Source organism: Pteropus alecto, unplaced genomic scaffold, assembly GCF_000325575.1.
Source record: "Pteropus alecto unplaced genomic scaffold, ASM32557v1 scaffold86, whole genome shotgun sequence".
Classification (NCBI taxonomy): Eukaryota; Metazoa; Chordata; class Mammalia; order Chiroptera; family Pteropodidae; genus Pteropus; species Pteropus alecto.
The window spans coordinates 33,612,637-33,636,515 of NW_006442109.1; the positions used below are offsets into that span (position 1 = coordinate 33,612,637).

At 38.4% G+C, this 23,879-nt stretch overlaps 1 pseudogene; it reads left to right on the forward strand.

Annotated features, from left to right (window-relative positions):
* Window positions 1-18,091: 18,091 nt before the first annotated feature.
* On the forward strand, window positions 18,092-18,210 carry LOC112469652 (annotated as a pseudogene).
* The last annotated feature ends 5,669 nt before the right edge of the window (window positions 18,211-23,879 follow it).

Genomic DNA, 23,879 nt, shown 5'->3' on the forward strand with positions numbered 1-23,879 from the left:
CTATCTGAATAAATGTACCTCATGTACTATCTTATTTTAAACTCCACATCCTCTGTGAAATGATAAATTTAATCTCTAAGTTTTTCATCCACTAACTCAATATATTTGGTGACACCTACTAGATGACAAAAAACCTACAAAACTCCTTCTGGGAAGAAGAAAAACATATGCCCTAAACGGATGACATTCCAGCGTGTACCATGTCAAAAGAAGGCTTCAGAGCAGGGCAAACACTTGTCTGTGACAATCCATTAGCAAGTTAGAGTACGGTGCTGAATCATTCACATATCTTCCATTTGAGAAACCAGCGGAAAAATAACTGTAAGTCTTGGGAAAGAAAAAGCAAAATAACAAGAAAAGCAATACAGAGTGGGATTAAATACACCAGCACTGCAATTTCATGCTGAGTTCACAGAACTATTTCAAGCAGCATTGCCTCACTCTGCTTTGACAACTCTGCAGGCTCCACACACTAAATTATACATTTTAATTTGGTCTACGAAGTGACCTCCTTTGGTTGTGCACAGTATAAGAGCACTTTGTTTCCTGGGAAATCTTCGTGTCTTCCATTTCCTCTGGCAAAGACCAGGCTAACATTCTCTCCAAGTGCTACAGCAATTTCTTCCCTCTTTTTGCAATAAGCAGCTACATGATTTCAGTCTACCCAAAATAGAAATATCTGTTGTATCTCATAATGGAAAATCATTGCTTTTTACTAAATGCTATTCAATACTCATATTTCACCAATGCCTAAAATAACATCCAAGAATTAGCTGCAGTCATTCTGTCTGCTTACTATAGATTTTCTAATTGATTTTGGCCCTAAAAGGCTAACGTGAAGCTTTATTTCCTCAGCCATTGGCACAGTCATGCCCTATCTGACTCCATCTGAGCCCACTACTCCTAAGACATATTACTATAACTTCTATTATTAAACTGGAAGTTGTCCATTGTCCATTCAGATTCAGGCTCTACCCTTTTCTGTACACCACTCTCTAAGCATTAAAAAACTGAGTGTTATGAATTCAATCAACAAGCTCCCTTGAACTCTGGCTTTTACCAGCTTTAGCTATTGGGAAATACCAGCAGCAGATGGGAGGGCAAAATGGAAGAAGGGTCAGGATATTTATTCCCTGGCTCTTTCCTTCCAAGGCTATGGTTTTACAGTAGGTGTGTCCTCTAATGAAGACCACAGCTCCTCTTGGGTAGCCCTCCCCCAGCTACAGGTGTTTCTTCTGAGTACCAGTTACTGCTTTCTCCAATTGCTTTGAATTCTGCCTCTTATGTTTGATCTTTAACAAGTAATGCCTGCTTGTCTTCTTATCATCCGTCTTAGAATGGAGTGTCTGAATAGAAGATATAAAAAACAAAGGTAGATCTGTAATACGTTTCTAGCTCTTTTTCTCCTGGAGAAATTTTTCTTCATAGAATTTACACATTGTAGGAGCAGAAATATAAGAGCAATAACTACTAAAATACAAATCAGAAAGAGACTCAATCTATAGGACATCAAGGAACAGATCAATAGAGGTCAAAGAAATGAGAGATCACATCATTTGCAGAAGAAATGAGAGATCACATCATTTGCAAATGCAGAAGAAAGCATTTGAAATAGCTCCCTACTAAAGGGTAAGATCGACAGGTAGCAATTAAAGAAAGGGAATTCCAGGAGGAGAGACATTATATAAGACTGGGAAATCTGCAAACATGTACAAATGGGAAAATTACTCGCTTGGCCTATTTTTCATATATATTTTAGGAGAGGTGAGTCAAAAAGGGTAGAGTGATAACACCTTGTCGAAAGATTTGAAGGCATACTGGTGAGAAATTAACACTAGCTTCATAGACAAATGAGAAGCCATTGATGGGTTTTGATTAGGGAAGTATTACGTTCAGCGTTAAATTTAAGGAGGATGAACTTAGCAATAATGTCAGGACGGAATAGAGTAGAAAGAGACCAGACAGAGAGTCAAAAAAGGGGAGCTCAGGAAACATCAAATTCTGCACAGACGCTGAAAGAAGAAACATATTAGAAGAGATTATGGGCAGAGTTTTAGATAGTAATTTTAGTACAGTAATAGAACACCAAAATATATTGCAAAGAACAGAGAGAAAGCTGATGCTTAAGAGAAGGAAACAAGAGTAATAATCTGTACAGGTAACAAGGCTTTGCCTTTGCTCTTACTCTTGTTTTGTTTTTTAAGACAAAGGAAACTTAAGCATGTCTTTAGGTTGAGAAAGCAGAGATAGTGAAGAGAGAGATATTGGTGATACAAGTGAAGGATGGGATAAACATGGGACATAGATGAAGGCAGGAACAAGAGGAAGGAAAAGACCTGAGATGGAGGACACATGGAGAGGGACAGCGTTGACATTAGGAGGGTTGTTTCATGCTCAAGGACTAGGGCTAAGTAAAGGGGAGATGATTAAGAGATAGAAGCAGTGAAACTGAGAGAGTTTAGGTATTATCTCAATGATTTTTGTTTTCTTTATAAAAACTCCATAATTGCATGGTTTTCTTTGCATTCGTACAGTGTCATAAAAAAGAAAGGACTAAGCCAGACCATACTGCAGAAGCAAAATTTCTAGCTTTGAAATCCTAATTTGACTATGAAACCACCAATACTCCAAGACAGATCTTATAACAAACTAGCAAATCTCCAAGAATACAAAATAGAAGCCAAAGCTTAGTCAACAGAATTATTTTTGGTCAATAAATTTCTAGTCAAAGTCACAGCTGGTTAACAAAAGATAAGAAAAAGGGCTCCTTTTTGTGTTTATTTTTTGACTCATAAACAAACCCAACCAGATACCCAGATATGCTATACGGTGTAAGCACTGAAGATTCTCTCAAAGACTTCAGAGAACCCTTTCTTCATCTCTCCCTTACCATTTCAAAGCTTCATTACATAAAGAGAAACAAATACTAGCATCCCACATGATCTCCATGAGAATATAAGATACTGAGATCCTCAACACATGTCCGGCTCATGTCACTATCTGGCTTATATCATCAACTGTGGGAAATACATGAGTATACTGAGGAAATTAACCCCTTCCCCATGATTTAAAAAAAAATAGAAGAAGAAGAAGAAGAATCTGTAAATTTAAGATTCTTACTCACCAAATGCTCAAGATTCAACCATCAATGTTTGACTGCACAGCGTCTCACAAAGGTGGGCTTGGTACATTCTTGCTAAGACAAAGACAGCATCCTTTTCAAAAATTAGGAGTATCTTTTTATATATGCAAACTCATTCTGTGGAGTTGCTTGTATGAGAACTTTAAATTGGGAACAACCATTGCATAAGTTAAGTCAAATTTGTATTTCCAAATTAAGAAAGCTGCTCTTGAACAATGACTTTCCAATTAGACAGAATATAGGATTTAAATAGGCCTTTCTGTTCAACAGACCATCGCAGCCACATTTTATAGAGGATTAAGAACTCAGGCAGGAATGTTTTAAGGCCATTCTCTTGTTTAAAGATCTGCCACATAGCACAGCCCTCAAGGAGGAGGAAGGAACATGGAGACTCAGAGAGAGAAAGCTCCTCTGCCATTTCTCCCATTTCCCCTATAGCCCCTCTGTTGGAAGAAAACCTGTTTTAACTCTCACATTATGTGTTTTACTTTCATAAAATGCTCCAAATGTCTTCATGCATCACGATAACATCATATTTCTGTAAAATTTCCATAAGAGAAGTTGTGTGGCTCGAACTTCCATTTGAGCCATATGACCACTCTGTGAGGAAGACATGACAGATGTCATTGTCACTGCACACAGAGAGGCTAAAGGAGACCAGAAAGTTTAGAGTGAGTTGCTCCCGGTCATACAACTAGTGGGCAAGACAAGTGGACCTCAAATCCAGATTTCTGGACTCCCGGTTTGGTGCTCTTTTTATTATCCCACCACAGCTGAGAGCCATTTTTTTTTTTTTAAAAGAAAATACCATAAAAAAATTTTTGTTGGATAAAACTTTAAAGCAATGTAGTACTACACAGAGTGAGGCAAGTAGGCTCAAAGCCCACTCCTTGGTAAAGGTTCCTCACTTAAATATGATTTTTAGAAGAGTTCTATGTCTAAGTAAATATTCAGAATCCCACAAGGGACTATAATTTATTGGCAATGGTTTTATAAAGTGTGTTTACTTCCTTTTTGCTTTGTTGCAAGAGACATTAGTATCAGAGTTTCACAAACTCTTACATTTACCATGGGAATCAAAGAAGGCCATTACTCATCTTCATCTAGTTCCATTTCATAAAATCTGCCATAAGAGTTATTCTGAGATGTATTTTGCACAATACCGGTAATTCTAAATAGAGTAATGGCTAAATAGAGTAATGGCTAAACTTCCCAAGAAAGGAACAGGGTGACTGGCACTGCATTCCAGTCCAGTGTTCACGTCTGTTTCAGCAAAGATTGCTAGAATCACTACCGCTGTCCCACAGCTCATTTTCCTTAGTTGACTAATGAAGAGGCAGGAAGAAAACAATTTGGGGACAAGTACTAAGAACTCCACGAATGTTAAAAATAGAAGTGTGGTAATAAAATAGATAGATTCATACTCAGTTAAGAAGGAAAAATGAAGAGGAAAGGAAGGAAGAGGAGGAGGATAGGGGAGGGGGAAGGGAATGGGGAAGAATTAGCCAACATTTTATGAGCTCTAAACCAGCGCTAAGCCCTAGGCTAAGTGCTTCCTATGCCTCATTCATTTAATTCTCACAGACCTATAAGAGGAATACTAATAACTGTCCTATTTTACCCATGAGAACCATGTAAGCATAGAGAAGTTAAGTAACTTACCCAAAGTCACAAAGACATTAAGTCACAGAATTGGAAATTGAATCCAAGCCGTCTTTAAACATCTGCATGTAGAAGTTATGAAATATTGCATTTCTTAAAACTTCAGAGAAAGATAATGAATCTTTTATGAGAGACTTGCAGGAGATCTCTAACACCTCTACATAAGGATTATTTCTCTTCTCTTCAGAAAGAGATGGCTAACCGATTATGGCAATTTATATCATGATCTGTGTGCCCCTTAGTTAGAATATATATTATCTATCTTGCAGCAAGGAAAAAGAGCATGCAATGTTTGCATGGAATTTCTCTTTGTCTTGAAAGTATGATAGTGCTGATGGTTTAATGTGTCTGTTAAGTCCTAGAGAAACGCCCTAGAGGAGGTAAGAAAATTAAAATTGGACATCCCCATTAAATTTGCCTCAAGTGAAGTAAGAGAATGATAACTGAATGTCAAGTTTCCACAGAAGGGGATGTAATGAAAAATGTCAGAGCACCTGCAGCCTTTGAAGCAGTCCTCCTGCGATCAGGAGCTTGGCTGTGGGTATGGACAGTTTGAACTATGTCTGCTCAAACATTCAAACCAATCTTTTCTTCAGCAGAAGGCTAGAAGCTGCAAAGGGAATATCTTAACACTATCTAACTAGTCCTCATCTTTTGACATCTGAATTTAAAGGAATTAACATCTCAGCCACAGAGGGTAATTATCTTACCCCTAATTGCAACAGTCTTAAGACAGATGCCTATGTCACAGCAGCTAGAGTCAGACCCAAAGGCCTAGCAAAGAAAACAGTACCATCTTGGGCTCAATACACATCTTCCCTTTAATAAAGTGAGCTGCTCTGAGAATTCCACATTTGATTACTACTCACAACTTCACCACTTTATGCAAAAATATCACGTCCACAATCCTTACATCTGTAAATGTCACAAGAAGGTGTCTAACCGTTCTTTCATACCATTTACATATAATTTTAGAAGCATTTCTAGATGATTCCACAAGTTCATTCTCAACGATCTATTAATTGATCTCAATTGAAAACAAAAACACAAAAAGCATATTTCTATATCAGAAGTCAAAAATTGCAGCTAACCAGATGGCAACCTTGAAAAGAATAAAAATGAAGACAAGTATACATTTAAGAAACTGATGAATAAGCCAAAGTTTTGAGGTATAGATGGTACCCTAGTTAATTTGTTATAGCAACTTCACTCTGCTTCTAGAAATCTCCTGGGATTCAAAACACATTCCCTAGCACCGCCCCCCGCCCCCCGCCAAAAAAAAAATCCTTTGAAAAATATAAAACAATTTAATGAGAACATTTCTGAATTTGAGATTGCTAAAATCTTTAGGTAGATTGAAGAAATAATACATGCAATAAAAAATTAAAATTAAATTTTGAGACAAATGGCTGTTCTGATTCCTAACAAAAAGAGTGGTGGGTCTCTCCCCCTTATCGGCACACAAGGGAACCCCTGGGAACTAAATGACTCTGAGTACATTTCTGATGTTAGGAAGATTTTATGTCTTTGAAACTGTGGCAAGTTTCAAAGACAGTTTGAAATATAAGTAAATACCTAAGTATAGTAAATAGGTCTGCAGTGGAAGTTAGAATGCAGAATGAGAAGGAAACTAAGGCCTGGAATTCCATCGCTTTTTATAGCCTTTTATAAAAAAGTTGCAATCGGCACAAATTTCTGTCTCTTAAATTGCAAAGTAAATCTGTAAGGGTATTTTTTTTATTATTATTATCAGATTAAATAATAATGTTCTCTAAAGTAGACATGCATTTGCATGATGAATCAGTTCTCCCATTGGGAGGATTCTGTGTGATTAAGAGATCAGGATTTACCAAGAAAATCCTTCTTAAAGGGCTTGCCACCACAGGCGAAACATCCGTTTGACTGCACTGGAGGCCAATGCGAGCCAAATAAATTTACAGCATTTAAGTCATTCATCTAAAAAGCATGTTTTAGAGCATTATATATTTCAGTAAATACCAACATTTTATAATATAAATAACTCCAAGGCATGAAAATTTAATTTCACCAATGAGTCATGAAATTTAATTGTTAACAGAGGAAAAATTAACGATGGGGTTTTCTTAAATTTGATGTTGGGAGACAGGATGCAAGATTTACTCACTCTTTTTGTCAGTCTCAATTATCTTCACAAACCCAAATGTCACTAATACAACTGTAGTTATAGCTAGTTCTTCAATTCTACGGTGTTTCATTAAAATCAATACAATGAACACATTCACAGATGCAATTAGAAACTGCGTGTTAATATCACTAGCTGCCATTATAATATATGGCCATGTGTAGTGTGCAAACACAATCATCCAAATAGAAGGAGTGTATTATACATCTAAGGTACTCACAGATTTTAAAGTCTTAATGAAGATTTGATGCCATTACTAAGGTACAAAGAGGTGGAACATGTGGATTATGACTAAATGATCAACCCACACACTAACTGGAGGTTCCACGGGGAACTTAATGGCCCACTGGTACACTGAGTAAAGTGGGAGAAGGATGGCAAGGCGAGGAAAGGCACAGTACGTGCTGTAAGCGTGTTATGCGGATCTGCGTACAGTGATGAACCACACTCAGCTGCACAACTATGTGCAACTTGTCACCAAGGGATGGGACAGAAAAGGGAAGAAGGAGAGGAGACTAACACTGGTTACATGGTTTCATCTTCAGTTGGAAATTCCACATTTGTTATCTTATTTAACTCCAGCAATTATCTTCCACCTCATAAAGTCATTATCTCCATTGTACATATCATAATAAAAAATTCACAAGAAGGATTTGGCAGAGTTGAGCTTCAACACCTTCAGCCTAACCCCATGGTCAACAGTCCTCTCAGTACAGCACATTTGAGTAGGCAGGGCTTGAAGATTGTCTCTCAGTACTCTAGCTTATCAGAAAGGGTTTAAAAATTAAAAAAGGAAAAGAAAAGGCAAATAATTTCAGTAAGGCTGGAGAAAATATAAAGGACGGGGAATTAAAGAATGTTACTTTGAGGAGGAAGAGACTAGGGTGAGGGTGGGGAGTCATAACACTGAAATAATGCAGTAAGTATGAGGATGATCTTCCCACAGGTTTTCTGATAAAAGAACATCAGACGTCCCACAGGAAAATGATAGAGCAGCTGAAGAACATCAATCTAAAGTCGTTGTGCAGCACAGTGACCTTCCTGAGCCTAGCCTCGGCTATCCAGTCCACCTCTTTGTGAAATTGATGGATGAAGAATCCTTCATGAGTTTATTATATGAGCAAATATACAAGGAGAAGTTTTTGTGTGCTAGAAGGACAGGAAAAAGGAAGGAGACATATTTAGTTATAGAAATCTGAAGAGAGAGGGAAAATTGTGAGTTAGGGACAGGAGGAAAGAGAGATAAAAATGAGGAGAATAGAGAGAAAGAGACAGTATCTGAGCCAAATAGAAGAAAGAAGGTAGGATATTTGTTTGTGTTCACAAAAGACTTTGTAAGACTATAAGACCAATCGCTGTTGCTTCAGGGCCAGGTGAGAGTGCACGGCAAAGGTTGGAGAAGGAGCTGTTCTTCCCCAAGCACCATCTCTTCCGGTGCCTAAAAACTCAAAAAGGCCATTACGACATCCTGCTATACTCAGCAGGGTGTTGTTTTCATGGAGGGCACCAGCAGCAGAGAACAGGATAAGGCGCAATGAGGACAAGGCTGGAGGACAGTGTGATTAGTCTGACTGTTGAGCACATATGAGGCTCTAGGAACTAACTGGGGAGGTTTTAAGAGGTGGGTGAAGTCCTATGTAAATAGTAAAGAAGTCAGTTTCACCAGAAAGAGTATTATTATTAATGTGGTCTCACTGGAACCCATAAACAAGTGATTTCTGGGTTATTAAGTTTATGCACAGTAAAGAAACAAGTGATACAAAAAAAGATATGAAAGAGAAGAATGATAAGTATGACTCCCGTCTGAAGGGAAAATCAAAGTTATCCAAATGGAATGGGTTTCTATGGAAGGCTTGCCATCGCTGGACATTTTCAAATGCATGCTGATGACTATTTGATGGAGATTCTGAGGAAATTAAATCATTATCTATCCAGTTCTATAAACCTATCAGACTTTCTTAATACCTACCACTCCCTCTCAGTTTCCAACCATTAAAGGCCCTGTTGCTTTTACTTCCATGAACGGCTAGGTGCTTGGATGAGCTGGCCTTCAGAATCACTTCCATCCTGAGCTGGCATTATTTTTTGTATATGATACAGTATTATTCCTTTTAGAAAGGCAAAGGATCTCTGCTTTCTTAAGCTATTTTCCATAATGTCCCACATCACTAAATTTTCATTTCAAATTAAAATAGTAAATCTTAATAACCATTAACATTTTCTTGATTCAGTTACTTATGCCATTTAATTCCACAACACCCAGAATGAGATCCACTGATGTTTAAGGGTATCCAGCCCAATAGTAGCCACTAGATTCTTGGGAACATAGGATCAAATAAGCAAATACCATGTATTTCATGTTCCCAACTCCCGTACTGTATGAACATTACTAATGACAAGGTCCCTGTGTGTGAATGACTTTCCCAAATTTGGACTTACAGAATACTTGAGCAACAAGAAATATTTCTACATTCCATACTATAGTGTTTCCTAGAGCAAAGTCTGATGGTTCAATTGTATCATGGTTTCTGTTTCAAAATCTGGATGCTGACCAGTAGGACTAAATGGGGAGCCCATGACATTGAGGGGGACTTTCAGATGGAGAGTCTTCGTCTTACTACATATTTGCTTTAAATAATGAAACTAGATTATTTTCAGAAAAAAAAAATATTCTTTAAGGGCTAGGGTCTCAAACATGGATAATTCCTAGGTTATTTCTTGGGAGAGAACTGACATTCTAGAAGAAAATCTCTGTCTTCTAAGTGTTTTAACATGTATTTTCTCCTTTAATTACTTCTCTTTTGTGAAAAATTCAAGAAAGCAAGTAGTCTTTATTTCTTCACATCTCTTCCCCTTTCCTTTGTTTTGAAATAAAGGACTGAGTCCTCAAAAGTCAGGAACACTTGGCTTAGAAAACTTCACACAGTGCTGGCTGTATATCTGTGGGCCTGGGAACTGGAAACCAAAAAATAAGTATGGCTCCACTGAAGTCAAAATTTAGTATACATCAAAGCAAAATTTAGTATACATCAAAACTCTGAAAATACCTACCCCTCCATCTCCCACATACACACTTAGCAGCACTCTCCTATGGAAGTGAAAAGCGTCAAGAAATCTAACCCATTGATCACTCCCCTCAAATGAGAGGTTCTGCCTCAGTTGGATTATTTATTTATTATTGTCAGAGTTGAACTGTGGCTACAACACCTCAAAATCCCACAATGTGTTATGCTGTTTGAAGGAATCTCATGTACGTGATCTTATCTAAATAAGCAATTTATCCGAAAATTGTAGAAGACAAGATCCACAAGTGAGACACAGCAGACTTCGCTGAGGAAGGTTTGAGAGAAAAACTTAGGTAGTGTGCCACCAAAGCAAATGGCAAATTTTCCATTTAAAAATAATTCCTTGAGGGCCAACTATATGTCAGACATTTTTCTCCACACTATTCTAGATGGATAATTTGTCTCCAACCAGCCTCTTTGTGCTTCTTTTCCTCTCACTTGTAATGCATTCTCTTTCCTGTCCTTAAGAAAATACACTTTCAAAATATGACCAGAAATAAATCATTTCGCTTTTGACTACATATGTCAGCCATCTCATGAGTATTTTCAGTCTCAGGATTATGTTGTCAAAGAGAATGATAGGCTGTGGAGCCAATTTAAAGAATTTCAGCTTCACTTACATAAAAGAGGTGTTGATATGGTCAGGGGTTTTCTAAGTGCTGACAAAATCTTAATGCTTCTGCCTGCAGCTAAGACATGACTTAGAAGGACCAAAGTGCTTCTAAGCTTTGGTTCTCAAGCAAAAGATGAAGGAATGGTCTACATCTTTAAATAGCTAAGGTAATGACTATTGTTTAGTGATCACTTGCCAGGTACTGGCCACTCTTCTTAGGGCTTTACTTGTTTTAACACTTTCATTTTCATATGCAAAAATGGCTGAAGTTGGTACTGGTATTATCCCATTCTACAATGTAGAAACTGAGGCACAGAGTGAATAACTAACTTGCTTAAGGTCTCACAGCTACTAAGGGACTGAGCTGGGGTTTGAACCCAGATGGTTTGTCCCAGAACCCTGACTCTGAAAATTCTTTAAAGTAGGGGTCCCCAACCCCTGGGCCACAGACAGCTAATGGTCCTGACCTGTTAGGAACTGAGCTGCAAAGCAGGACGTGAGCCATGGGGTGGGCCAGCGAGGGAAGCTTCACCTGTATTTGCAGCCGCTCCCCAGCGCTAGCATCACCACTTCAGCTCCACCTCAGATCCTCAGGCATTAGATTCTCATAGGAGCACTGGTCCCTGGGGCCAAACTGGTTGGGGACCACTAATTTACAGGACTGACTGGGGACAGTGAATCTCATTCAGAAGACAGACCCACTCATTTACTAATTCTTCTTCTTAAGTCATAGAATATGGAACACTCACCCTGTGGTACAACTGGTCCAGGACTGATGAATCTTCATGTAAGCCAGTTTCCACCCAGGCAGCACAAACCGAGGAAAAAACAATGAATTCAGAGTAAGAAAGCTTGAGCTCAAGTCCAGCTCTACCAATTCCTAAGAGTGATCTGTTTGTAAGCTACTTAACCTATCTGCACCTCAGTGCCCTCATCTGTAAAACAGCTTTTTTCTCTCTCTTCCAATTCCATCATCCCTCCTGCAGAAGAATGGAGCCCATTCTCCAAATTACTTTTTACGTAGACGTTACATTCAAGGCACACTTACATTCAAGGTAGCATCAGACTTCTAGCGCCAAAAGATACTACAGGATGGTAAGGGAGGAAAGGAGGCAAGGGAAATGGCATAAGAAATTTACAAGGAGGGGGACAAAGCCAAACTTTCATCAGTAATGCAAGAACTAGAAGGAACACAAGCGACATGTTGAAAACAAGTAATGCTGAATGTAAAATTAACATAGGCAAAAAATAAATGAATTAATCGAGGCTTATTATTACACCTCTATTGTAAAATAAAATTCATTGTTAGCTTAAGTGAGAGCCAGGACAGAGTGATCTGTCCACCTCAGAACATCTAAAGCCTATTATACTCTGTGGTCCAAATCCTTTATGCGGCACTTAACGTGTACCATCTGAACAGGTGCTTTAATCACTCTCTCCTGGCCCATGCACAATGGCAAAAATTTGTAACTCAAGACCTTTCTCAGGCTATTACAGTCTAAAACAGCCTGTGATGTTTCTATGTCCTGTTCTGGGTCTCCAATCTGTTTGGCCTCCTCTGGCAGAATGTTTGGCTCACTCCTAACTGTGCCCATGAACTTAGACTTCAGATGTCCTTGGGTTCCATGCCTCATAGTCTTGAGGGCCAGAGAGTTCCCTCCCTCCTTCCTTTTGGCACAGCTTTAAGGGCCTATACTGTCTAGGTTCAAATTTCAGCTCTTCCAATTAGCATAGGAACCTTAGCTAGCTCTATAATCTCTATGTGCCTCAATTTCTCATCTCTAAAATACAAGTAATAATGATACCTGATAGACCTATTGGCATTTAGAACACAGTGTGTGATACATAATAGGGGCTATAAAAGTAATTGCTATGATTAAGTATTCGAGACCAGCATTATCCAGGAATAGAATCCCAACACACTCTGCCTCCTTTTGTCAATTAACCTTTTGTGATGTATTTTTCTTATTTGATCGAAATGTCCATAAGGGGAGGGACTGTCATCATAATCATCTTTGTTGTCCCTACAGTACAGGCCTTAAAGATGACAAATATTCAGTAAAGAGTGGGCTAAAATATCATTATCTGAAGATATAAATCCAACCTGTGTCTCTGCTAAAAATTTGAGCTTATTATTATTTGTAGTGGCATTAATGACAGACAATGGCTCCAATTTAATTTTCCAACAAACACAATAATTAAAGTAGACAAAAAAATCATAATCATGTCCATCATTAAAATGTGTATCGGGAAGAAAAAAGTATGAAAAATACAAAAACTCAGATTAGAGTAAAAGACTAGATTAATACCAAAATTTCCATTAAAGATCAGATTAAAATGGAAGTAGGGAATGTGAAAAGTGAAGAAAAGACAATTCATTTGTTTTTTCAATGCTCCCAGACACTAAACAATGTTGGCAGGGAGGGGAATGAATTTATGAAACCTTGATCAGTGCCTGAGAGAAAAATTAAAGGTATGATTTCAGAATTCCAACATAAACTGAAAATATATATTTTCCCTATTCTCTTTGCCCAAACTGTCCCAGAATATTTATGACTCAATCTCTGGCTACCTTCGGGTATCTGCTCAAATGATGCCTCATTAAAAGACTTCCTTGGTGACTTGAGAAGAAAGCATGTCTACGGCCAGTGTCACTCTCCAGCCTTCACCCTGGTGCAACTGTCACCATGGAGCTGGTCATGTGCCACATTCCACATCTATGGGTTACCCAGTCTCTCCCCACACAGTGTAGGAAGCAACCACCATGAAAGGAGAAACTTTGTTCCCTGCCATGTCCTATGCTTGACAGGCTACCTAAAAGATTGTGGGTGATCAACAAAAGTCTGTCCAATGAGTCATTCATTTATTAACACAAGTATTAATAAATATGTATGTCAAGTGTTTAAAATAGTGCCTGGCACACACAGTAGGCCCAGTTAGCTATTTATACCGAGAGTAGAATAGTAATATTCCTTCCTCAATTCTTTTTGATGGTTTTGTAACAAAAATCTTCTGCCTTGGGGGACTTGAAAAAAGTGGGAAGAGTTAGATAAAGGGATGGGGGAGGCAGCTTTAAAATCTAAGAGTGAAGCTATTTACTTTATTGAAGGGGCAACTGGGAACTACAAAGGTGCTCTATACCACAGCATGGTCAAAGAGCAGGTTTTAGTATGACTGGGGTGGGGTGCTGACAATGTGAGGGGGGAAGCAAGGCTGGAACCCGGAAGCCGTGGATGAAGAGTGGGTTGGGGTGCAGCTTGTCAGCAAGCAGAAGTGCACAGTATGGCAATGATTTAGTCCACCTTCTTACCTAGGCTGACCTTCACTTGGGCAGACTCCAGGCTTTGAGATGTCAAGAATGTGATGCCACCAGGCCTGTGTAGAAAAAAAAAAGCTTACCTGAAGCAATTTGCACATTAGGGTGTGTGTGTGTGTGTGTGTGTGTGTTACTACATTGCCTGTATATTTGGGGAGGCCAATTCCAAGGAACTTTCAGAAATAGTGCATCATGATGCTGACCCTTTTTCTTCTGCTGTAAGCCTAAGAAAGAGGATCCTGCATCTTTCACGAGACAACCATAATCTCTCACCCAAAAAACAGCATAGTACAGGGTGGCCAACCAGGCTGGCTTGCCAGAATGGAGAAGTATCTGGGATGCAAGCCTTTCAACACTGAAACCAACAAACTCCTAGGCAAGCCAGTACTGGTTGGCCCCTGCACCATCACAGTGCCTCCAAACGGGTCTGTGCTCATTCACCTGTTGTATCACACTACAACCAAAGCAATTTTTTTCAAAACAAAAATCGGACCTTGTCACATCCTCACTAGTCACACATAGTCAAAATCTTTCAGTGGCAATCTTGCTCTTTCAACAGATTTCAGCCCTTAAAATGACCTGAAAGGCCCTCTGTGAGTAGAACTCTACCTGTTTTTCCAGCTTCATTTCTTACCAGGCCCCAGCCACAGTTGCCTTTCAGTGGCTCACGTGCAGGCCACTCCCTCCTGCCTTGAGGGCTCTGAAGATGTGGTTCCCTCTGTACAGAATGTGACTGCCATCCCTCTTTCACAAAGCTAACTCATAATCATTTTTAATATCATAGTTCCATCACCATCACTTTTTCAGACAAGTCTTTCCTGATTTCAAATAGACAAATCCCCTCTTCAGTGCCCTTTTGGTGGCAGAGCCACTGCTATTGTTGCCCACCCATATCCTCTTGGCAGCCACCTCCACACACTGAGAGCTACTGAGAGCAAACACCTGTGACTTTCTGCCCGATGGTTTTGGTTCGCCCAAAGGAGCACCTCACCTGCACATGGGCTGGTACCAGAAGAGATTAGAGAGATAGGCAGGAGCTAGATCAGGTAGATTTTGGGGGCCACGATACAGAATCCAGATTTTATTCTAAGTCCAATGTGAAGCTATTTGAGAGTTTTTAGCTGAGGAAACATGATCTGATCACATTTTTAAAAGGTCACTTGGGCTGCTAGATGGAAAACAGACTGCGAAAGGGCAGGCAAGGAAGCAGAGAGAGAGAGCAGTAACCCAAATTATGACTCTAGAATGGGAATCATTGTGGAAGTACAGCTGAAATCATAATAAAAAGTAGCTATTTGTAGCACTGCATATAAAGCCTTCAAGTTTACAGTCAGCTCCAGACTAACAGCTCACCTGAGAAGGCCCTCTGAAGTCTGTTTCATTCAAAATGGTTCTTGGGAGGGGGTTAAAAATATTATTCTTTTCATGTATGAAATAGGGATAAACATACAGTACATAACTAGATATACAGTTTACCTAGTACTAACAATTCATGGTGGGGGAGGGCAATTAGGGAAAAGTCTAAAGGAGAGGAACAATTACAAAAAGGTTGAGAAGCACTGTTCCAGAATATCAGACAGGCTGTAGGCTTCTTCTTAGGACCATTAGGTGCTCTTAAGCTGGCCTGGAATGGCCCCTGGCCTCCTGGGGACCAATAACCCTAAAACTGCCCTGTCACCTCATATTTCCTCAGAGCTGTACAGACACTGACTAATTCACCTTCTCAATGGGAAGATGGCCCAGTAAGATATGACAGTCATTTGCAAGTCAGCCTCTCTAAACACAGATACTCCAGTGTGGACACTCTCAAGAAGAACAAGTGACGGGAGGACGTTTCAGCAGTTGCATAGGGTAAGGCAAATACTGTGCGTCTCAGCAGGATCTCTTGTCCTGTGTTTCATGTTTCTCTTTCTATCAAGACTCTTCCTACCCCTTACCTGATGAATCCCTATGCTTTCAGCAGAGCCCAAGTACAAATGTCTCCTTCCTCTTAGAAATCCAGGTGAGATATTCCTTTCTTTGAGTGTCCAGAGCACTTTGTAAAATTATATTAATGCCATTTATTTCTTGAGCACTTGGGGCAAGCATTATGCTAAACATTTTACCTATATTTATTTCATATACTACTTCTACTATTAATTCCATTTTACAGATAGCAAACTGAGGCTTAGAGAAGTGACAGAGCTTATTCAATGTCAAATAGCCAATAAATAGTAGAGATTCAGTCCCAAGCAGCCTCTTAACCTCCAGACTGTATGCACATTAGTATATGACTCACCCCACTGTATTATAATCAGCAGTTCATGTGCCTCCTTCCTCTATTACTTCCAACATAAGTGACCCAGGTCAGATATTGTGAAACAAGAATGAGTTTTACAATCAAATCCTATTGTATAAGTTTGGGAATTTACTTACTGAGACTCAGCTTCTTCTATAAAATGAATACAATAAATGCCTACTTAATAGGTTTGTGGAGATAAAATTAGACATAACTTTTAATGCACTTACCACAGTTTCTGGCGCATTAAGGCCCATTCAATTAAACAAATATTAATGGAGGGCTCATAAAATACCAGGCTGTAGGATGGGCACTGAGATAAAGACAATTAAACAGCTGTCATGGAGCTAACACACTAGGAAGTTAATATATTTTGGTTGCTCTCACTTCTTGAAGGCAGGGACTATGTGTTATTCAACAGTAAATTTTTAAACCTTGGTGATGCCTAGCACAAAATAGGTACTCAAAAACTTTTTAGTGAATGAATAAAAATGGTTTATACAGTTTCAGAGCTCTATGTATTAGGGATTGTGAATGACTGTGTCAAGTAAGTGGCAACTGTGGCTGGGGCCTGGTAAAAAATGAAGCAAAATGGAGTATTATAACTTGAACAATGTACAAATAATGATACACTTAATAATACCCAGGAGGTGGGGACATGAAGAGGGAAGTTACAAAAGTGTTACTCGTAAAAAAAAAAAAAAAAAAAAAGTATACTGTCTAAAGAGGAAAATATTAATAAAACAGCTATATAATTAATGACAATGACTCAACCTCTTAATATTTTTCATGATATTAAGCCATAGAGAGATTTTCTAAAAGAAATAATATATCTTGAAATGAAGTAGTTACTAGGAGTTTGACTATTCTTTAGTTTCAATTCAGTTTAATTTCTTGAAAAATTTTTAAATGAATTATTTTTGTTATAAATAGCATCTTTATTCAATTTTATAAAAGTATTTCTATCTAAACATCTATCCATCCTAAATAATATCTAAAATGATGATGTTCATTTAAGATTAACAATGGGAATTGTAGTATTTGAAATGATTTTTAAAGGTTATTATTTTTGTAACTTTCTGCCATGTTTGAATTCTCGATAATCAACAAATATGATTTTTTAAAAGTGTGTACACTAAAAACAGAGGGAGAGAATATGCCAAGATGTAGTTAATTCTTCCTGGTGGAAATGTAGATCATTGTTATTTTCTACTTTGAAACTTTTTATATTTTTTACATTTCCAAAAATGATTTTAAAGGGCTTTACATCATAGTCTACATTCAGTATTATGTTTCTTTCCTTTCCAGTTAGACTTTAAAAAATACATTTTTTTTACTTATATTGCAAATGGTATCTTTAAAATGACTTGAGAATCTAATTTACAAAGCAGAAAAGACAAGATTCTTTTAATGTTCTTTATAAATGCCATCCACTTAAATAAATAGAGAGCTAATGAATGGCTATATATGCATGTTTACATTTTTAAAGGTTTTTACATGAAGAAGTGCGATTATGAAGGAGATTATAAAAAGCTTCATGACATCAGTCTGTGTCTGATGGAGTCTTTAAGACCAGGATTTCAAACTAAGTGGCTTTCCTTGTCCCTTCGTGTTTAAGACATGCTTATTGAATGTCAACATCTGCTTGCTGTGGTAAATGAAAACTAGAATAATCAAGTTATTGTCCTTTAGTTAAGAAAAAGAAGATGAAATATACAAATGGTTACATAGTTGTTAAAGGGACTAACTTATGTGAGATGTTTGGGGAATGGTAGATAAAATATATGAGCTACCTGTTTAGGTTTTGCAGAAGGTGCCATAGTAACATTTTTTTCATTTATAAAGGTTTGAGAAGTCTACAACCATGCCACCCTGAACAAGCCCAATCCTGTCTGATCTCGGAAGCTAAGCAGGGTCGGACCTGATTAGTACTTGGATGGGAGACCACCTAGGAAGACCAGGTGCTGTAGGCATAAAAAATAAAAAATAAGGGATTGTAAGCTGACAAGGTCCTTGCAATCTGTGAGGTCAACCAAGGGTTGCCTTGCGAAAGAAAGAAAAGAAAGAAAAAGAAAGAAAGAAGGAAGGAAGGAAGGAGGGAAGGAAGGAAGGAAGGAAGAGAAGACGGAAGGAAGGAGGGAAGGACGGAAGGAAGGAAGGAAGGAAGGAAGGGAGGGGGGGAGAGAAATGTTTGAGAGAAAAGTTGGGATTCTCATTTATTCCTTAGAATAATTCAAGATATCTATTCAGTTTCAAGTAGCCTAGAATTCTAGGGACAATAGAATTCAGAATTCCTTAGGTTTTGTGTGATTATTTTAATATTACCCAAAGTTTTCTAGTCAGTGAGCCATCTAAATGTAAAACCTTTAATCATCATCAATTCCAATTCAAAGAATAGAAAACAAATTGCATTTTCTGTTGCATTGTGTCAAAATGTGGGTTGGTATTTTTCTAGCCTAGAAGTTAATAATATTCATAGGGAAGATACTGGAATCTTAGATTTAAAGAAAACTTAGAATATCCATTCCATTCCATCTCCTTCCCAAGGCGGGACTCTCTCCCTCATTGTAATCTTAGTGAATGGCCATCCAGTCTCATCTTGAACACTTTCATGGCAAGGTGTTCTCTGCCCCACAAGGAAACCTCATGGCATTCCAGACAGCCCTGAATGTAAAAAATTATCCCTTATTCTGAGCCAAAGTGATTTCCATTAATATCTTTTCACTGTTGTTTATTCTTACCTCCAGAGCTGCAGTGAGTAAATCCAACTCCTCTCCTAGCCAACAGTCCTTTAAACACCTTAAAGCCAGTCCTGTTTCCTGATACAGCCCCTCATCCTGAGTAAATCACCCTGGTCCCTTCAGCAAGCCCTCAAATGGAAGCACTTCCATCCTCTAAAGCCTTACACGTCATCTGAATGTTTAGTGTGTATGGCTCTACTACAAAACAGTGCCCATGGCTAAAAACAGCTCCTAAAGAATGCCAAAAGTTGTTCCAAGATCACAAACACAATTCTTGCAATAGTCACTTTAAATCATTAGATGGACACGTCTTAAATAGCTAGATTCTATCTTACTATCTCTTCACCTATCTTGAGTTTCAGTTTCCTCTTTGCCATGTTTTTTTGACTTTACAATTTTGAAAACCATTCTTAAATTACTTTTGTTTGCAAGCAACTAAAATTGATTTTGTCTTCCTTAACAAAAAGAGAAGCACCTCCAATTTCATGAAATTCATGGGCAATTTCATGAAATCAGAGAAAGAGTTGAAAAGCCAAGAGCAGGAAGAACAGGAAGCAGAGCGGGGCCAGTGGCCTCTGGAGCAAAGATCCTGCTCCATCTCCCTGGGGCACTTCTCTTACTGTGACTTGATTCCAAGGATTCTTAGTCACTACAAACCTTCAATCCTAAATTCTAAGTCTTGGAGAAGAAAATCCAACTGACTCAGCTTGGGTGAGATAACTGTCCCTGGTTTAAGTAGCCCTGGCCAGGGACATAGTGGGGGTGATTTTCAGAAAAAGGAAAATGGTCGTGAACAAGGCAGATATCCAAAATTACTATTACTTCTAAAGGAAAGTAATATTCAGAAATATTAACCTATGTTTCTTATTATCTCTCCTTGTGTTTTTCCCTGTTGCCTAACCCCCGCAAAAGGCAGGTATTTGGAAATTGGTGTTCACTGCACCAGGCGAGCTATATAACAAGAATAAAAAAAGAAATAGCCTGAGAATATTTCTGAATTTTGTTTTCCAAAATCCAAAACTCTTAAAAGAACTCAGGTAATTTCTTGAGAGAAGTAAAAAGGAATTGAGATTTACGGACGTGAAGAATCTTGAAGAAACATGGAGCAATATCTCCCCAGGGCTGTTGGGGAAGGAGGGAGGTAGGTTTATGGATTTTGGAGGAGTGGGAAGCCAGGCCCTACTTCCTGGCAGTGTCTCCAGAAAGGCCACAGGACCCAGAGCTGTGTGTGGTACATCTAGGCAGAAGGAAGCCTAGGAAATGTCACCAAAAGATTTCTGTGGCCCAAGAATGACCTAGATATCTGCAATGAAGGGAACTATGTGAGTGGAAATCCTGGGTGCTACAGTGAAACCTGCGTAGTGAGATGCATTAATGACCATAGGGTCCCCACTCCCAATGCTGCTCTGTTATGCCAGCTCCCTGGCCTGGACACAACTCTGGGGAGTGGTGTAACTCTAAGAAGGACTGAGGGTAAGTCTTCTGCCTTTCCAGAAGAACGACACTTGAAGCACAAATGAACATGGTTTGTAAACAAAATAAAGAAATTACATATTTTTTACATACCTATCTTTGCAGATGCAGATTCTTATCCACTAGACTTGAACGGAAAAAGGTGCAAAATGAGAATTGAGTGGTTCTGCTTCCCCTCTCTCTGTGAATATGAACTCTTTTTCAAAAAACAGAATCTGTACATCATGCACTGATTATCATGTAAAAAGCCCTCTTTTATAAAAATTGGCTTAGCAATTTTTTCCAAATCTTCTTCCTTCCTCTTCATGACCTTACTTTTCTTGATGCTATTTTCCTGAGTCTATGTCATATCTCTATATGTGTAGTCTTAGACCATATACCCCTTCTCCTCTCTTCTGTGTATTTCTTCCTTCTTAGATGTGGTTCAAGAACAAGCCCTCTATTCAACCTCTTTAAAGTCTTCAGCTACCTCTCCCTTTGGCCTTGTCGTTTGCCCAACTAGTGACTATATTTTGTTTAACTTATTTAAATTTTTTATTTATTTTGGTAAGAACACTTAACACGAGATCTACCTACTTAACAAATTTTTAAGTGTACAATACAGTATTACTGACTATAGATACAGATTTTTGTTTATCTTAACAAATTCTACATTAGTGAAGATCCTAAATTTATCTAATGGTACTGCAATTTGGCAGCTATTGATGTTTCAACCAAAAAAAAAAAAAAAGGACAAAGTCACCCAAAAAACTGAATCTGAGAGTTAACTATCCTTTCATTTTTATAGTTGGCACGGCTGTTACTTCCCAAAGAGAAGTTGAGTGATGTAATGAACAAAGCCCAGGCAGTCGGGTGACCTGGATCTATTCTTGGCTGTGCCACTGACCATGAGTGACCTTGGGCAAGTCACTTTTTATCTTCCCATCTCAGTTTTCTCCACTGTACAACTAGAAAAATATCTTGTCATTTACCTAGAGAATAATTTAGGTACAAGAATTATAGAGTAAGAAATAAAATAATGCTCCTTAAGAAAACGGTAAGTTTATTTTTTTAAATCTGCCACAGTTTCTCTTATGACAGTAGGGTTATCACAGAGTTTTAGTTCTTCAAATAATCATAAAAATTAGAATTAATCTATATTTTCAGAGCTTAAAAGAAATCGAGACCAGCTATGACAAATCAGAAAGTGACCTTGACAAGAAGCCAATAGCCCCTATTACTTGTGATATGTTCTAGTCATAGTTGGTGGTTGAGTGGGTAAGAAAGAATGGATTTGAAAGTCTGGTTGGTCTCCTTAGGTAGAAGATGCTACAACAGAAACAGAGATAAAAGGAGAAAGAGAGATTGGCAAATAGGAACAGGACAGATATCAAGTCTATAGATGAATTCTGTTTTCTGCAGACCTGTGGGCTGTTAAAAAAAATTATTTGCAAAATTTTCCAAATATGAGCTAGGCTTAGAAAAATTTCTAAAGTGGCTGTCTTTATCTAAAAAGAGAAAGGATAATCATGTTAATGTCTAAAAAAAGCAACTCTTACTTTTCATTACATCCATACCCAGGATACTGCACTATATTTATGGTTTAGCCTGATTTGAAAGTTTAAAATTTTTTTAAGCCAAGAATGTTCTCTGTGGCTTACTAGGTAGGGCATAAGACAGAAGGTAGAATGCAAAGCCAGCAGGCAGAGTAAATACTACCCAGATTCCATTTGCTGCCATACTCTGAAGCAAGTACATTGACTTCCTGAGCCTTGATTTGCTCATCTGTACAAGAGGTATAGTACCATCTATATACTGCACAGAGATACCTACTGACGGATTAAGTAACCAAGAGAAGGAGCTTGAATCTCTTGTTTTAAGCATATGATGGACACAGAGGGAACATATAACTCATGCTCACTACCTGTCCTTGGAATAGATTTATAGGGCATTTTTCTCAGTATAGAATATCAGTTATATAGACTCCATGGTATAACAGTGAGAAATTGACTTTATTAGTACTCACAGGGCCAAGACCATAGGGATGAGCTTTCAATCAGTGAATAGATCAAAGCAGCAATGCACACTTTGGAAATGATGACAAAGATTTTACTTACTGCCTCCTAGGAATTGAACACATTTAACGTAACAAAATTTGCCCAGATGTAATTCTCACAGAGGAGAAAGATCATTAAATGCTAAAACAGCAACTGTCATTCCAAAATACTTTCCCCATCCTAGCTCAGCAATCTAAACTTAGAAGAGCAGACAAGCTGTTCCTGAATACTTAGAGAAGCCAATACAAAGGAAAGAGCTCTTGGGGACCATGAAAAAGTACATGATCATCTGTATGCTGCTCAGATGGGTTCTCTCTCAGTCATAGATGATGTCATTCTTAAAGAGAATTTCACTGGAACAATGAAATGTGCAAATGTCGAGGTTTTGGAAACTACAGCTTCTCAAAATTACCATGGCGAGTGGATCACTGGGGTTAGTTTCTCCTAATAAGAAGGCAGGTTCTGAGATCTCTCTGAAATCCCCATATTTTTTCTTTCATGTTTAACAAAAGAAATCATTAGAGAAAGCATCTGAGCATGGATGAGTGTGGACAGATACTCATGTGAGTAAAAACAAGGCAACCAGAGCTAAAGAGCACCCACATACTGCTCTGTTAGAAGGATTTTTTAAATATTAGTCTGCAGGTCATCTTGTGTTCTCTGTACTTCTTTCACAAACACGTGCCCTAGAGTACTTCTACTGGGGTATTAGTACTAGTACCTTCACAGTAGCAACAAAAGAGTTTCCTGCCCTGCTTTAAAGCCTCATCTACATTCCTCAATTAGCCTTCTGGCTGCACTTGCTACTTGTTCATTAATGCCCAGATCCTGATGACCAAAGTGAATATTAAAATGTCCTGCTATCCTGCGTTCCTGTTGTTGTATAGGCCACTCAGAAAGTTCGCTGGAACATGCAATGCCTTCACCAGAGACATTCGAACTGCAATCTGAGAAATGCATCAAACTGTCACTGCTTTTCCTCACTCCAGCATCTAAGGATCTTTCGAGGCCAACATACAGAAATCTTGACTGACTTCACTCTGGACCAAAAATCTGGGAAAATAGTTTGTTCCAACCATTAACCTTTGTTTTTCTTTTGTTTCCATAGAAACTCCCCTATTAAGTGCCTGATTGCTCACATTACTGTTAAAAAAGAAAGAGGCCCAAAATGGAGTCACTTGTGCTAAGGCCCACATCACCAAACCAAGACTTAATATCTAACCTAAGGGCAGTTTCAGCTTCTCCCATGACTATAATCTTAACCAGCCATTCTGGAATTATCTGGTCAGCACTAGTGAGGTAATGTGCCTGATAGACCGCTGTTGTCTCCCAAAAGGAAGGTGACCTTGCCTGAAACAATTCACTCTTTGCTAGAATAACTTCACTGCCCTG